The sequence below is a fragment of the Ananas comosus genome, unplaced genomic scaffold (assembly GCF_001540865.1).
Source record: "Ananas comosus cultivar F153 unplaced genomic scaffold, ASM154086v1, whole genome shotgun sequence".
Classification (NCBI taxonomy): Eukaryota; Viridiplantae; Streptophyta; class Magnoliopsida; order Poales; family Bromeliaceae; genus Ananas; species Ananas comosus.
Window position 1 is genome coordinate 1 of NW_017891016.1, and position 16,547 is coordinate 16,547.

General features: G+C 35.9%; 1 long non-coding RNA gene across 2 annotated transcripts; it reads right to left on the minus strand.

Moving 5' to 3' along the window:
* Positions 1–8,672: 8,672 nt before the first annotated feature.
* On the minus strand, positions 8,673–9,389 carry LOC109704545. 2 transcript variants are annotated; one of them, XR_002214424.1, is made up of 3 exons: positions 9,219–9,389; positions 9,017–9,149; positions 8,673–8,934 (listed from the first exon to the last, which is right to left on the minus strand). It is a non-coding gene; the product is annotated as an uncharacterized LOC109704545 (long non-coding RNA). The 2 variants fall into 2 exon arrangements; XR_002214425.1 differs by having other exon boundaries at positions 8,822–8,934; positions 9,023–9,149.
* Between the last annotated feature and the right edge of the window lie 7,158 nt (positions 9,390–16,547).

Consider the following 16,547-nt stretch of genomic DNA (forward strand, 5'->3'; position numbering starts at 1 on the left):
GGTGTAGGACCCAGTGAACTTCCTCTCTCGTCCTCGCTGGTCTCGTCAGTCGATCTCGTCTCCTTCTCTTAATATATATATTATAGTAATATTATAATATTAATATTATATTTGAATTAGTATTTTGAAATTTTGGATGTAATGTAATATGTTTTGAAATATGATAAAAGAAAATAATTGTTTCGGATTTGGGTTCGGGTTCGGGCCCGTTTTAGATTTTTGCTTGGGTTATATAGATTTTTTTTTTTTTTTTTTGAGAGAGAAAGATAGTATGTTACTCGTTTCGTTTATTTCTTTTCAAATAAACTTAGCTGGAAATATGAATCAACTAGGATTCAAACTTAGGACCTCGAGTACCGACCACCAAACCTTTTGCCACTTTCACTAAGGGCATGTTTGGCTGTCCAAAGTGATCGAAGTGAAAAAAGTCACTTTTCAAAAAGTAACTTTTATAAAAGTCACTTTTGAGTTTAAGTGTTTGGTTTCAAAAAAGTGAAAGAAAAAAAATACAGTTTTTATGACTTCTATTGTTTGGTTCTATATAAGAAAATGAAAAAAGAAAATAATTTTTTTTAGATGCGTAGTTTTTTTTTCTTTTTTTTTTTGTAGATGGCATGGAATAAGGTACGTCTCTTTCTTTGTTTTTTTTTAAGATGTGTTGGTTTTTTTTGTTAAGATACGGTGGTTTTTTTTTAAATTTTTTGTAGATGGTATGGAAAAAGGTTTTTGGATGCGGTTCGTAAGTCGCGTGGAGTAGGCGGCCCAATTTCAACGACTTCGGAATTTTTTTTGCCGAAGTCAAAAAATGGATTTTAGTTATAATCCACTTCATAGGTTCATTTTTCAAAAGTCACTTATATATTTACTTTTATAATCCAAACAACTGAAATAATCCCACTTCGTCAAAATTCCACTTTTATTGTTTCACTTACAGGCAACCAAACATGCCCTAATGACGGTCGGTATTTGGATATGGATTTTTAAAATTGGCCGAATTCATATTCGAATTCAAGTTTTGAATTTGGTAGTCGAGTTCGGATTTTTAAAAACCCGCCCCAAATCTGAGCAGTCGACATCCCAATGTTAATGTTAGAAGTCATATATAAAATACTCCTAAGTGTTCATTTTGTTTTCCATAATTAAATACTCTAAAGGCTTATTTAGTTCACCTATTTTAGACTATAGAATCGAAATGGATTTGTCGATTCCGATAGTTATTGTTTATTTTACAGGAATTGGATTCCGATTCCTATCCCACTTTGTAATGAAAATGACAAAATATATTTATGACCCAATCTGGCCATAAATCCCGAATTGACCCATTCCGAAGTATATTATCCAAAATCCTCTCATATAAATACCTCCCTCCTCTTCCTTCATTTCTCTTAATCAAAACCTCCTCTCAAACTCATAAGACTCGTTCCAATTTTTATTCTAATAATGAATCAAATATTTTTAGATGATTTGCCATTTTATTTTTTATTCATGTTCCAATCATGGACCAAATATATCCTAAAGAGTTTGAGAGTAAATTAGGGTTCATCTAATTAAAAATCAATTGATTCTCCAAAATTAGAAAATAATTAGAAAACTTCAAAATACAAAGAAAGCGGATTTATAATACTAAGCCTGTTTTGTCACGCCCCGGATTACACGTTTTTCCGGACACGCTGACAAATCCGCCGTATATAAAAGAATTTTTTCTTTATACGAAGTGATAGCTGTATTTGTACCTGTAATCATACAAAACTACAACTAGTAGTATAGAGCTGCTAAAGAACTGAACATATAAAAATAAGATCGGGTTCACTATACATACATAGTCTCCAGATACATAAACACTCGCTCCAGCGAAGATCAACATCAGTATGTACAAGAATTAAAAACTAACACTATATGGGGCGGGTATATCTCTAGATCAGCAGCAAAACGAGAAAAGATCTAGCTTGCGACTCCCTTTTCTCGATCAATATCCGCAACAGCAGCAGCCGAAGAATGAGACTCTGCAAAAAAAGAGTCATCAACTGGGTGTGAGAACCACTACAAAAAGAAATAGTGCTCAGTGGATACCGCTACCGACCTCAACGGTTCACCCACTAAGTCTACAGAAGTATGCTCAAAGATAGTAAGGAACTGAAAACAATCTACAGCTATATGCCACTATACTATCATAATTCAATACTGCTATCTGTAGAAAAAAATAAGCTCTGACCTAATCGCACTAAGGACTGTGAACACACCCGTCCCGCCTGTCGAAGCTACACTAACAACCACTACGCTGGGTAATCAATGGAGAGCGAGTCCAACCAGGATACAACGACACCGACGCAAACGCACAAAACCCGACTTCGGAGTGGCACTCGTGGGCGCTACCCAACCGAGTATACAAGCGTGTCTCTGCCGAGCTCAATCAGGCTCTCACAGGCTATAGTCAAAGCAGCAGGTCAAATTGGTCTAACAACCAAAACTCACATACCCTCGGCACAATCTGATGCAAAAACAGCCAACTGGGTCCACCGTCACCCTCGACGGCACACGACAGTCCGGAACAGTCTATACACGGCTGTAAAAATAAGCTCGACATCTCAACACGAGCGTAACAGTATTCTACACTATTCTGGGTATCCACCACCCAAAAACTACGGCGATACAAATAAATTACGGCTCTTAGAGCTAAATCTGGTAGTTTCAGAAGATGACGGTGTATAATCGATAGTTTTCTCCTAAGTCAAATCCAAATCCAACATGTATAATTTTTTTAAACTACCAACTATGCTCCAAATTCAAATTTCAAAGAATATCCAATTCTACGAATTTGAGCTATTAACATGGTATACAAAGCCCAAACATACATATTGTTAACTGAGACTTAGGAAGAAATCCGAAAATTCCGATAGTTTAACATCAACCCACCTCAAGCTCGAGCTTAACCACAGCAAGCAATCGCTGAAGAACCCTGTCGAGATCAGCCTCCAACCAGCAACAAATCTCTCTAAGGATCAAAGCACAAAAATCCCAAAGTTTCCATCAATACTCTAAATTTCAGCACTTAAGCTTAAATTCTTCAAAATCTCAATGTCAAACTCACCTTTCAATCCTCAATTCAGGTGAAGAAAAGTCCCAAAAGTAGTGGAGTATGATGGAGCAACCTTCTCTGGTTCGAAATCCAGCTTCCTCCAAGGTTTGATCCAAGAAAATCACAAAAATCTAAATTTTAGCTCCAATACAGCAGCAGCTCAGCAAAACTCCAAATTGACCATACAAATCTTAATCAAATGCTGTCAAAATGGGCTCCACGAAAACTTCAAGAAGTCTACTAACCACCAAACCAAGTTTCTCAGCAATCAGAGCTTCCTACGTCGCACACGAGCCAAAACACCGAAGGTTGCTGCTGAAAATCTACAGAAACTGCAATCCTCAAGGTAAAATGGTGAAATTTTGAAGAATTTGGAGGGGTTAGAATGCAAAATATGGGCTTCTCTGTGAAGAAGGGTGAAAAAGCTTCTCAGGGGGTCGAACCCAAGCTTTTATAAGGAGGTGAAAGGGTAAGATGAGCCCCGGGAACAGAAAAGCTAACCTGATGTTCCTACAGAAATGAGCACTTTCAGGCGCCCGAAACTCACTTCTGGGTGTCCGAAACCTCCAGGCCATACAAAGCTCCCTCTTCGGTTCCTCCGCCTGCGGTCTGCTGTACCCATAACCTGGTCCGGCGTACCTCACCTACCACCATACACGTGTCAACATAATCGATAATTACAAAGTGAACTTTCGGACCCACTTCTAAGTGCCCGGAAACAGGATCCGAATTGGCTTCTAGTTTCAGCTCAGTTCAGCACTCAAGTTCTGGGTGACCCAAACCAAGTTCTGGACGCTCGAAACTGGCAAAACTCTAGTTTTACTGATTTGAGTGTACCGAGTACATTTTTGCATCCTTTTTGAGCAAAAACCACACTGATTCAGTCCGACACTCTCCCGATGTGTCGACCAATCGCTAAAACTGAAACCAATCCGATACCAAACCCCCGGGACACTACATGTTTGGCCCCGCTATAGAGTGTGCGTATGATGAAATGCTATCTGAATTATACTATTTGCAAATGCATTACATTACTATTATAGCGATTTCTTTTTATGATAGAATCAGAAACATTAATTTTAAATTTCATCTCAGGTATAGAATTTTATTTACACTTTCAAATACCTATTTTTGGAACAATATTTAATATACTCTTTAAAACTTTAAAAATATTTTATTTATTTCTAGAGGACCGATATCCTTGCTGATTTTAAAAATTCCTTCAAATATCCACATTTGAAGGATGATAGTGGTCCCCTAGAGTTGAGTGGGTGGTTAGTTAAATTGTATGATTTAACAAGTGAAAATGATCAAAAGAGTAAATGTAACGGTTAAAAATTTATGAGAACAAAGAGGTACATATATACTCATAAGAGTATAATAACCAAACTCTGTATTTTCTACATCTGAACTCTAAAGAATGTATAAAATTAAATAATAAAAATAATTTTAATATATTTTTTAAAAAATATATAATTATCTTATTTAAAAAGTAGTGAATCATTATATAAAAAAACTAATTTTATAAATAGATTTTTTGCCAATTTGCATAAAAAATTCATTAGTTTTGAGCTTTTGCAAGAATATGCCACTTTTTTGGATTTTGTATATATTCGGGCTGAATTTTTAAAAAAACTGACCAAAATAACCTTATTCTTTTTTCTCTCTCCTTTTTTTTTTTTTTTTTTTTTTTTTTTTTTNCTTTTTTTGATTTTGTAGATTCGGTCCAGATTTTCAGCAAACTGATCAAAATACCTATATTCCTTTTTCTCTCTTTTTTTTCTCTCGTTCTTTTTTTTGCTTTCTCTGAAGAGGGCGGTGGAAGCGGAAGCGGAAGCGGAGGCGGCCCATCTCATCTTTGTTCCGCACGCCTTCGCCCGCGCACCCTCCCTTCGCTTTCCTCGCCTTTAACCTCGTCGAGGCCGCGCCTCAGACCCTTTTTTTTTTCTCTCGGACCCTCCTCTACTACCTTCCTGACTTTTTACAATAGTAAAGAGGGCAGTGTCACACTCTCTTCCGCTCATTTTTTTTCTTTCACTTTTTTTTTTTTTCTTCAACTCCCATCCACCGCTTCCGCGACCCTCCACAACCCTCCACGACGGTAACGAGGACAGCGCCGCATCCGTTTTCTCAGCTTTCGCCGACGTAGTCACCAACGCCGGTGCTGGAGAAGGAGAACTCGGAGCAAGTGCGAGTGAGAGCGGAGCCGAAAAAAAAATATGCAAAAAACAAAAAATAAAAAGAATAAAGAGTAAAATGTAAAGAAAAATAGCTATTTCTACAAGAAAAATGAAGAATCAGAGAGAAAAGATGATGATGAATTTGCACTGTTTCAGGAGAATGTTGCACTGTTTCAGAAAAATATTGCATTGTTTTAGAAAAAAATTACACTCTTTGAGAGAAAAAATATACTTTTTTAGACGGGAATTATACTTTTTGAATGAAAGTTGCACTCTTTGAACGAAATTACACTCTTTGAACGAAAATTACATTATTTGGGTAAAAATTATTCTTTTTCTCCTCCGCTTTCTAGCCAAATAGTATAATTTTCAGCCCAATAGTGCAATTTTTATTCAAAGAGTACACATTACGTCCAAAGAGTGCAATTTTCATCCAAAAAAGTATATTTTTTCTCTCAAAGAGGATAAATTTTCTAAAAAATAGTACACCGTTTCATGAAACAGTGCAGTTTTTTTTTTTCTGAAATAGTGCAAATTTATCATCGTTTTCTTTTCTCTCTGATTATTCATTTTTTTAAAAAAAAATAACTATTTTTTATATTTTATTCTTTACTTTTTTTAAATTTTTTATTTTTTTTTCTTGGCCCCGCTTTCACCCGCACTTGCTCCGAGTCCTTCTCCAGAACCAGCATCGGTGCCTACGCCGGCGAAGGCAGAGGAAAAGGATGCGGCGTTATTTTCGTTACCATTGTGGAAGGTCGCGGAGGCGGTAGAGAGGGATTGACGAGAAAAAAAAATGAGAGAAAAAAATAGGAGGAAAAAGACATGACACTGCTCTTTTTACTATTGTAAAGAGCTAGGGAGGTGGTGGAGGAGGGTCGGAAAGAAAAAAAAAAAGAGGGTTGAGGTACGGTTTTGACGGGGTCAGAGGCGAAGAAGGCTGAGGGAAGGTGCGCGGGCGAGGGCGAGCGGGACAGAGGAGAGGCGGGCCATCTCCGCCTCTGCTTTCGTTTCCACCGCCCTCTTCGGAGAGAAAGAAAAAAAAGAATGAGAGAAAAGAAAAAAGAGGTGAGAAAAAAAAATAAGGGTATTTTAGTCAGTTTTTTAAAAATCCGGTTCGAATCTGCAAAATCTAAAAATGCGGCCTACTTTTGCAAAAAAACTGAAAACTAATAGGCTTTTTATGCAAATTGTCCAGAGTTTTTTTAAAACATTATTTTTATAGTTATAATATTTTTTAAAATTTTATTAATAAAAAATTTTTAAAAAAAGCCCACATCATCATTACCACTTATTTTTTTTTTTATTTTTTCTGACTCATCTCTTCTTCTTCCTCCCCCGTGAGATGTCGTAGATAATTGAGAATGTTAATTTGTTTCAGTTCCCATAATTGGAAAGTTACGGATAGAAATAGAAATCCATTATCTTACAATGAAAACAACATAGGAAACTCCAAAAAATTTTTGGATGAGGACAAGTATCTTAATACGGATACAAATAAATTCATTAAATACAAATTTGTTCTTTGGCCTAATTACCGATTAGAAGTTGGCGTGCTTCTTCTGTTTGAATCGGAGTTTGAAACCAAACTTCTTCTAATTGGTCAATAAGAATACAATTCAATGGAATTCTTTTTTTTGTTTTTCTTTAGATTAGTTTACCTATGTTGAAAGGTTAAAAATGGTAGAAGATTAAAAAAAACAAAGAGTGAAAGAAAAAAAAAGGAGAGGAAGATGACATGACACTGCCCTCTTTACTATTGTAAAGAGCCGGGGAGGTGGCGGAGGAGGGTCGGAAAGAGAAAAAAAGAGGGTCGAGGTACGATTTGTTGGCTTAAATGGGCCAGCATCCTGTCCTGTGGCGGGAGACCATGTGGGCAGAGTCATGTTCGAATGGCGTGAGGCTGGGTTGGGCCGAGTCATGTTCGAAGTGGCGTGAGGCCAGGTGGGCCGAGTCACAATCGAGACCCGTGGGCGCTGTTTCTATGCGCTTTAAGTGAATTGGTTGCGTATTTCTAACAGCTCGAGCTTTTAGGATTAATGGTTAGTGCCAACGATCCGACAAGTGGTATCAGAGCCAGAGGTCACGGGTTCGATTCCTGCATGCTGCAAATATGTGCAGGTGCTGGAGGGGGGATTGTTGGCTTAAATGGGCGCCTCCGCCTCCGCCTCCCTTCCACCGCCCTCTTCGGAGAGAAAGAAAAAAGAGAACGAGAGAAAAAAAATAAAGATATTTTAGTCAGTTTTTTAAAAATTCGATCCGAATTTATAAAATTTATAAATGCGGCCTATCTTTACAAAAGTTTAAAACTAATAAATTTTTTATACAAATTGGCCTATCGTGTTTTTTAAAAAATATTTTTATAGTTATAATATTTTTTAAAACTTATTAATAAAAAAATTTTAAAAAAAACCCACATCATCATTACCACTTATTTATTATTATTTTTTCTGACTCATCTCTTCTTCGTCTTCCTCCCTCTCTCTCTCTCTCTCTCTCTCTCTCATCTCTGATAAAAGAGAGAGCGACACAAAAGCTCTCAACACACGTTCCCTCTTCGAATCCCCTCCCATCCCAACCCTCTCTTTCTCCCTCCACCGGAAACCCTAGCCCCCTCACTCCCCAAACCCTAATCGCGAGGGATTCGATCATCCGGATGCGCCCTTAACCCTCCCCGATCGAGGTTTTTTGGATCGATCGGGGGTTTGGGAGTCGGCTCGGGGAGCTCCGTCCGAGTCGGGAGATGGACGGCCGGNCTAAGTCTACAGAAGGGAGTAAAGATAGTAGTAAATGCAGGAATAAAATCTACCGCTATGAATCACTACACTATCATGCTCTACACTAACCAACTGTAGGAAATGTCAAATCTGACCCAATCCAATCGGGACTGTAAGCCTACCCGTCCCTGGGATTGTGAACACACCCGTCCCTGCCCAGTTGTGACTATCCAGCTATCTCTACACTATTAGTCCGTGGAGAGCAAGTCCAACCGGCATGAGCGACACCAACGCGAAAGCACAGCGCCCGACTCCGGAGTGGCACTCGTGGGAGCTACTCAACCGAGTATGCAGCGTATCTCTGTCGAGCTCAATCAGACTCTCAAAAACCAAAGTCCAGTGACTGACTCAAACTGGTCTAACAATCAACAGGTAACGTGCTCTCGGCACAATCCAACGCCAAAAAGCCGATACGGGTCCACCGTCAACCCGGACGGCACCTAACAGTCCGAAACAGTCTGAACGCTACTGTAAAAATACACTCGGCATTCTAGCACGAGCGTAACTGAAAGTTAAACTACCTGGAGTACCCGTCGCCTAGATACTGCGACGATACAAAATTGCAACGGCTCCTAGAGCTAAATCAGGTAGTGTAAACAAGTGACAGGTCCAAATCGTTGGTTTTTCTCCTAATTCAATTCTCAAGTCCAACATATATAATTAACACTTATTTAGTATGCTTAAATTCAGAGTACAGTCACGGCTAATAAATGAATTTAATCTAATCACATTATAGATCAAACAACAAGTATACATGCCGACTATATATTTACTCATGTACTTAGGAGTAATCCGATGAAAACCCACCTTAATCACAAATCCCCGACGGTGAAGAAGGTCACCGGAGTCCCTGTCAAGCTCGGCGCAGCTCCCCGAACCAGCAACAACACGCTCCACGGGTCTAAACATAGAAGCCCACAATAAACCTCGATTCTGCCCAACGCAACAACAGCAGAAAGAAATAGGGATACGAGCTAGCAAACCTTTACCAAATCTAGCAAATAAGGGTTTCGTGGATTCCTCTCGAAGTCCTGAATCCAACGAACCAAATCCCATCCAAATCCGATGCTCCTACGCCGAGTATGAGCCAAAACGCCGACAGTCGACGCTGGAAATCTGCAAATCAGCAATTAGCTCGAATTGAAGAAGTTTGAAAATAAAGAAGCAATTTGACGGCACACTCACATCGACAGCGATCCTAGTATCTGTGCGACGTCGAGGACGATGGTAACACACCCTCGCCCGGCCTCCTCGCGATGCTACGACGACAAACGTAGGCTCGAACGGCACCGCGGCGTGACGTTGACGATGGCCCAAGCTCAACCCGTCGTGGCCTCCACAAACATATAATTAACACTTGAGAGAGAAGCATAATTAAGCCACCTACTCACCCTCAGGTGGATAAATACGAGAGAGAGGTAGTGGTGTGGCTATCCACAACAAAAAGACATCCCTAGCCCTCACCAACTCCATTTACAGCTGGAGTACCAGTACCAGCCCGATGTCGCACCGGTACTCAATATTGAAACCTACACTTTGCAGATTTCAATATCAAACTCTACTCTTGCGTTGTACTGAGTTAGTTTGGCATCTATTTCGCTCCAAAACGACTCCGACTTGTCCTGACACTCTCCAAAGCTGTCGACAAGTCTCAAATACTGAACTCCAGGGATATTACATTATATTTAATATATATAATCTAAATTATTTTTAAAAATTATATATAAAATATTATATATTTTAAAATTTTTATAATGAGAAAGAATAATTAGGTTTAATTATAAAGAAAAAAAAAGGAAGATGAAAAAAAAAAAAAAAAAAGATCTTTATTTATTCTTTTCTCTATCCATATTCATACATATCGAATTCTTATCACGATTCATGAACTAATGACTAATTCTTTTTATTTTGTATTGATTGATATAAGGAGTATTTTATTGAAACATTAAGTTATTACCGAACAAAGATAAATTCTTATTGTAAAGGATGAGATCAATTCGGAAGCACTTTTTTTTTTCTTATTCTAGCAGACAGAATTCCATTGGTCTAATTTGGGACTTTCCGATGTATCTTTATTCTATCTACCCAACGATGGCGATAATACCGAACCCGTCCTTACATTTTTTTTGTGGCCATCGAGGAGCCGTATGAAGCTGAGGTCTCACGTACGGTTTTGAAATAGCGATGGGAACAGTGATGTTATTATCGACTATGATTATCTAACAGTTCAAGTACAGTTGATATAGTTGAAGCACAGTCAAAATATGGTTTTTGGGGGTGGAATCTGTGGCGTCAGCCTATAGGATTTATTGTTTTTCTAATTTCTTCTCTAGCCGAATGTGAGAGATTGCCCTTTGATTTACCAGAAGCGGAGGAGGAATTAGTAGCAGGTTATCAAACCGAGTATTCGGGTATCAAATACGGTTTATTTTATCTTGCTTCTTACCTAAATTTATTAGTTTCTTCATTATTTGTAACAGTTCTTTACTTAGGTGGGTGGAATTTATCTATTCCGTATATATCCATTCCTGAGCTTTTCGGAATAAATAAAATCGCTGGCATTTTTGGAATGACAATGGGTATCCTTATTACATTAATTAAAGCTTATTTGTTTCTCTTCATTTCTATCACAACAAGATGGACTTTACCTAGGATGAGAATGGACCAGTTATTAAATCTTGGATGGAAATTTCTTTTACCTATTTCTCTAGGTAATCTGTTATTAACAACTTCTTCCCAACTTGTTTCATTATAAATAACAGAATATGATAACACTATTTTAGATTCAAAATCTCTATCAAACAAGAGAAAGAAACGTCAATTTTTTCATGTATATCTACAATATGTTCCCTATGGTAATTGGGTTCATGAATTATGGTCAACAAACAATACGAGCTGCAAGGTACATTGGTCAAAGTTTCATAATTACCTTATCCCACACAAATCGTTTACCTGTAACTATTCAATATCCTTATGAAAAATCGATCACACCAGAGCGTTTCCGGGGTCGAATCCACTTTGAATTTGATAAATGTATTGCTTGTGAAGTATGTGTTCGTGTATGCCCGATAGATCTACCCGTTGTTGATTGGAGATTTGAAAGAGATATTAAAAAGAAACAATTACTTAATTATAGTATAGATTTTGGGGTTTGTATATTTTGTGGTAACTGTGTCGAGTATTGTCCAACAAATTGTTTATCAATGACTGAAGAATATGAACTTTCTACTTATGATCGTCACGAATTGAATTATAATCAAATTGCTTTGGGTCGATTACCAATCTCAATAATTGGAGATTACACAATTCAAACAGTTANTGAGTTCTGGCTACGGGAGGTTGCTTTCTTGGGCCATGTGATTTCAGCTGAGGGCGTAGCAGTGGACCCGAAGAAGATTGAGGCGATTCGAGATTGGCCTAGACCGACGACGGTTACTGAGGTTCCGGCTGCTGCACCGTCCGTGGATCAGGATCAAGGCAAGGGCGTCGCGAGTTAGAGCCCTACCCGACGAGCTGAGCTAGAGGTGCCCTACTGCAGGTAGATGTTTGTTTTGAGTTTATGTACATAGTTGACTTAACTCGCCAGTGCGAGTAGCTCTGTATTTTGGATCTGAACTATGTATATGAAACTCTGTTTTATTTAGCTTCTGTTTTCTCTAGCAGCTCTCTACTACTGTTCGTAGTACTGTTTGATTTACAGGTACAGCTATCGCTTCGTATACAGGGAAAATTTCTTTGTATACGGCGGATTTGTCGGCGTGCCCGGGGAACGTGTAACCCGGGGCGTGACANGAACTCCTATTTTGTAGCTGCCGCACAGCTCCTTATTTATGTGGGAGCCATAAATGTCTTGATCATATTTGCTGTAATGTTCATGAATGGTTCAGAATATTCCAATAATTCCTATTTTTGGACCATTGGAGATGGGGTCACTTCGATGGTTTGTACAACTATTCTTTTTTCACTAATTACTACTATCCCAGATACGTCATGGTACGGAATTATTTGGACTGCAAGATCAAACCAGATTATGGAACAGGACCTAATAAATAACGTTCAACAAATTGGGATTCATTTATCAACAGATTTTTATCTTCCGTTTGAACTCATTTCTATAATTCTTTTAGTTTCCTTGATAGGTGCAATTAGTATGGCTCGACAATAAGCAATAAAAATACTTAACTTAATAATGATTCTCAATTCTTAGAATTCTAACTAAATTCTAAATAAATAAATAGAAATTCTTAGTTAAATCTATCTACCGTCAATATCTTCTTTTGTTGTGTAATTGTTCTATTCTAATCAATTGAATCGGTTGAATTGTTGTTCATATTGAAATGAATCGAGATTGATAAGGAGTTAGTCAATGATGTTTGAGCATGTCCTTTTTTTGAGTGTTTATTTATTTTCTATCGGTATCTATGGATTGATCACAAGTCGAAACATGGTTAGAGCGATTATGTGTCTTGAGCTTATACTAAATTCGGTTAATATCAATCTTGTAACATTTTCTGATATATTTGATAGTCGCCAATTAAAAGGAGACATTTTCTCAATCTTTGTTATAGCCATTGCAGCTGCTGAAGCAGCTATTGGACTTGCTATTGTTTCGTCGATCCATCGTAACAGAAAATCAACTCGTATTAATCAATCGAATTTGTTAAATAATTAGTGATAATCATCATATATAATTTAAATAAAGACACATAAAAATATTTAATAGAATTTAAATACTATTTTTTATTGAATTTGAATGCAATTCAATAAAATGGAATTGCATTTTTATATTTATATTGAAATAATGATGACCAATTTGTTGGCCAATTAATTGGAATTCGCATGTGCAACTCGTATTATCATAATTGTTGAAACGAAAATCAAAGTCTCTTGACCTTTTCTCATAAACAGATTGATTTAAGAAATATATTGATTGTTTTTAATAAACCACTGCTTCGTCTGGTGTCTACAATATTACAATATATAATATATGATTCATTTACTACTAATTTGATTTGACCAGATCGAAAATTTTTTATGTTCAAAACTGGAATTTATAGATCCAATGTCACATTCAGTAAAAATTTATGATACATGTATAGGGTGTACTCAATGTGTACGAGCTTGCCCCACAGATGTATTGGAAATGATACCTTGGGACGGATGTAAAGCCAAGCAAATAGCTTCCGCGCCAAGAACCGAGGACTGTGTAGGTTGTAAGAGATGTGAATCCGCCTGCCCAACAGATTTTTTGAGTGTCCGTGTTTATTTAGGGCCTGAAACAACTCGCAGCATGGCTCTATCTTATTGATACGTTACAAAAAACTCCACTTGAATCATTTGTGATTCCTCTTTACCGACAAAAGCCCGTGCTCAACAAAATATATTATTTTGAGGACGGGCTTTTCTGGTCAAATCAAAACGTATCTTGTCTTTATCACGAGTTATTTTCCTTGGTTAACAATACTTGTTGTTTTACCGATATTCGCGGGTTCTTCAATTTTCTTATTCCCTCATAGAGGGAATAAGATGTTTAGGTGGTATACTTTATGTATATGCTTGTTAGAACTCCTTCTTACGACTTATGCATTCTGTTATCATTTCCAATTGGATGATCCATTAATGCAATTGAAGGAAGATTCTAAATGGATAGATGTTTTTGATTTCCACTGGAGACTAGGAATCGATGGACTTTCCATAGGACCCATTTTACTGACAGGATTTATCACTACTTTAGCAACTTTAGCAGCTTGGCCAGTTACTCGAAATTCGCGGTTGTTCTATTTCCTGATGCTAGCAATGTACAGCGGTCAAATAGGATTATTTTCTTCTCGAGACCTTTTACTTTTTTTCATCATGTGGGAGTTAGAATTAATTCCTGTTTACTTACTTTTATCCATGTGGGGGGGAAAGAAACGTCTCTACTCGGCTACAAAGTTTATTTTGTACACTGCAGGGGGTTCCATTTTTTTCTTAATAGGAGTTCTAGGTATGGGTTTATATGGTTCCAATGAACCAACATTAGATTTTGAAAGATTAATTAATCAATCATATCCTGTGTCGTTGGAAATAATATTCTATTTTGGCTGCAGTTCCCACTCTTAACAGGTTATACCAGGTATATCCCGTTAAGGGTGGGAACTGCTGTTTCCACCCCTAATAAATCTTGTTTGGGCACAAGATAGGGGATAAGGGGCTTATCCCCTATCTTGTACCTTATTCAAACATAGTGTAAAGATAAAGTTTTTATTTTGTTTTTAATGAGTAATCTTATATAGGATAAATGAGTAATCTTATGTAGGTTCGTCCTTCCTTACTTTTCAAGCTTGTACTCCCTAAGAGCTGTTATTTAACTTATAAATTATTATTAATTAAGTTGTTATTAGTTAATAAATATGTGAATATTGACTTATTTATAATTATCTAAAAGATTTAACAATCTTCTTATTAAATTATTAACTATTTTATGAACTAATGAGTAATTAACTTTTTTGTTTATCTCATTAGTTAATTAGCAAGTGAAGTAAATAACTAGTAAATGTGCCCGTCCATTAACTTGTCATTAATAAATGTTCATAGTTAACTAATTCGTAAATAACTCACTAATTTACTAACTGACACATTAACTTATTGCCCATAGTTAATACATTAATTGGTAAACTTCAATTTGACTTTCTGAGATTTAGCTTATTTTCTCTTCGCACTTTGTGATTTAAGAAGCTACATTCCATTGCCCTGTATTTTTATTGAATAAACTTTTTTTATCAAATAGGATAGTAAATTAAAAATTTTTGACGGAGCAACGCTGCTTGTGCATAAATCCTAAATTCCATCAATATATCCAAGTGTGCTGTAAATACTTGCTTGTCTAATCAACTTTTTTTATTTATAATATTAAAAAAAATCCTAAAAGAGTATGTGATGGAATGGACGTGTAAGATTTGATAAACCGCAATAATGGGTAAACTTTTCCCAGCAATTATTGTTGTCAAAAGTGAACATTGTTATTCTTGGAACATTTCTTGTATCCTTTCCTAAACTTGTGCTGGTGGACTAGTAGGTACAGATAATAAGTGCTCACGCAAACAACAGGCATTTATGGGCTAGCTTTACAAGAAGCAATTTTTATTAAAACAATTTTAGTTTGCAAAATTATGTTTAGTCGAAAGTTTTAGAGTATTTGGTTGAATTCTGAAGTGATTTCCTAAACTTATTTGGCAAATTTTATAAAATAATTATTAAAACAATTTCAAAATTTAAAATTATTTTTAAATTTTGAAATTCACATTTTGAAAGTAAAATTTCAAAGTAAAAAAAATATGAAGTTTTAAATAAAATATAAAATAATGAAGTTAAAATTTCTAATTTCAAATTTAAAATTTAAAAAATCAAAATTTAAATTTTAGTTTTATCTTCAATTTAAAATCTAACATTTTAAATTTCAAATTTAAATTTTCAATTAAAAATTTAAAATTTAAGATTTTAAACTTTAGATGTAAATTTTAAAATATAAAAGTTAAAATTAAAAATTTAAGTTAAAAAATTTTCAATTTTATTTTAATTTTGAATTTAAAATTTTTAATTTTAAAATTTTAATTAGAAAATGTTATTAAATTAAATTCTAAAATTATAAATTAAAGTTTTAAATTTTGAATTCAAAATTTAAATTGAAAAAATTCAAACCCAAAAGTAGAAAGAGGATTTGAGAAGGCATGATTTAGCGCAACCTAATGTGAAGACATTACATAAAACTATAAAATCTGATTCTTAAAAATAAATTAAAATATGCAAAATAATTATCAATACTCTAGCTGACAGAAAAATTGTTTTTGGCCTCAAATTATTTTTTTTTAAAAGCTGGCTAAACACACTCATTGTAGGATGTTGTACAATATTCAAAAAGATTCAATGAAATAATAGAAGACTCCCTAGTTAAATATAATACATCACTGATAGGATTTAGGGTGGCCAAAATAAGAATTTTTTTGCATGAATTGAAGAAGTAGCTCATGACTAAAAGCCCTCCTCATTGGACAAGTACACAAGATACTAATATTGAATGAACAATAATGTTTCCAGAAGGTTCGATTTGTAGTATGAGATTTGTTACATTTTGGTGTCCCATATTGGCTGGTTTTTAAACTTTAATCCGATCAACATACCAATGTGGATTAAAGAATTATCCCTAATCAGTTAGGATAATTAAAGATATATTTTCTTATTAGTTGAAACAATATCTATGGATATCTATTATGGATATCATAGTAATCTCCTGTGTGAGATTCAAGGTATTAAAGGGTTCTAATGTATTCTATAAATACGTCCCGTTTTCTCTTATCATACGATTAATTCGATTATGAGAATTCAACGATCATCTTCTTTTCTCTCGCTCTTGTCTTTCTCTTTGGAATTCTACCTACGTCCCAGAGGTTTTTTAGGTGTGGACATAGAATGAGAACTTTGGTAGCCCTGCTTCGTTGACTTGCGTCGCAGTCCGATTGGCACCATCACGTGTAC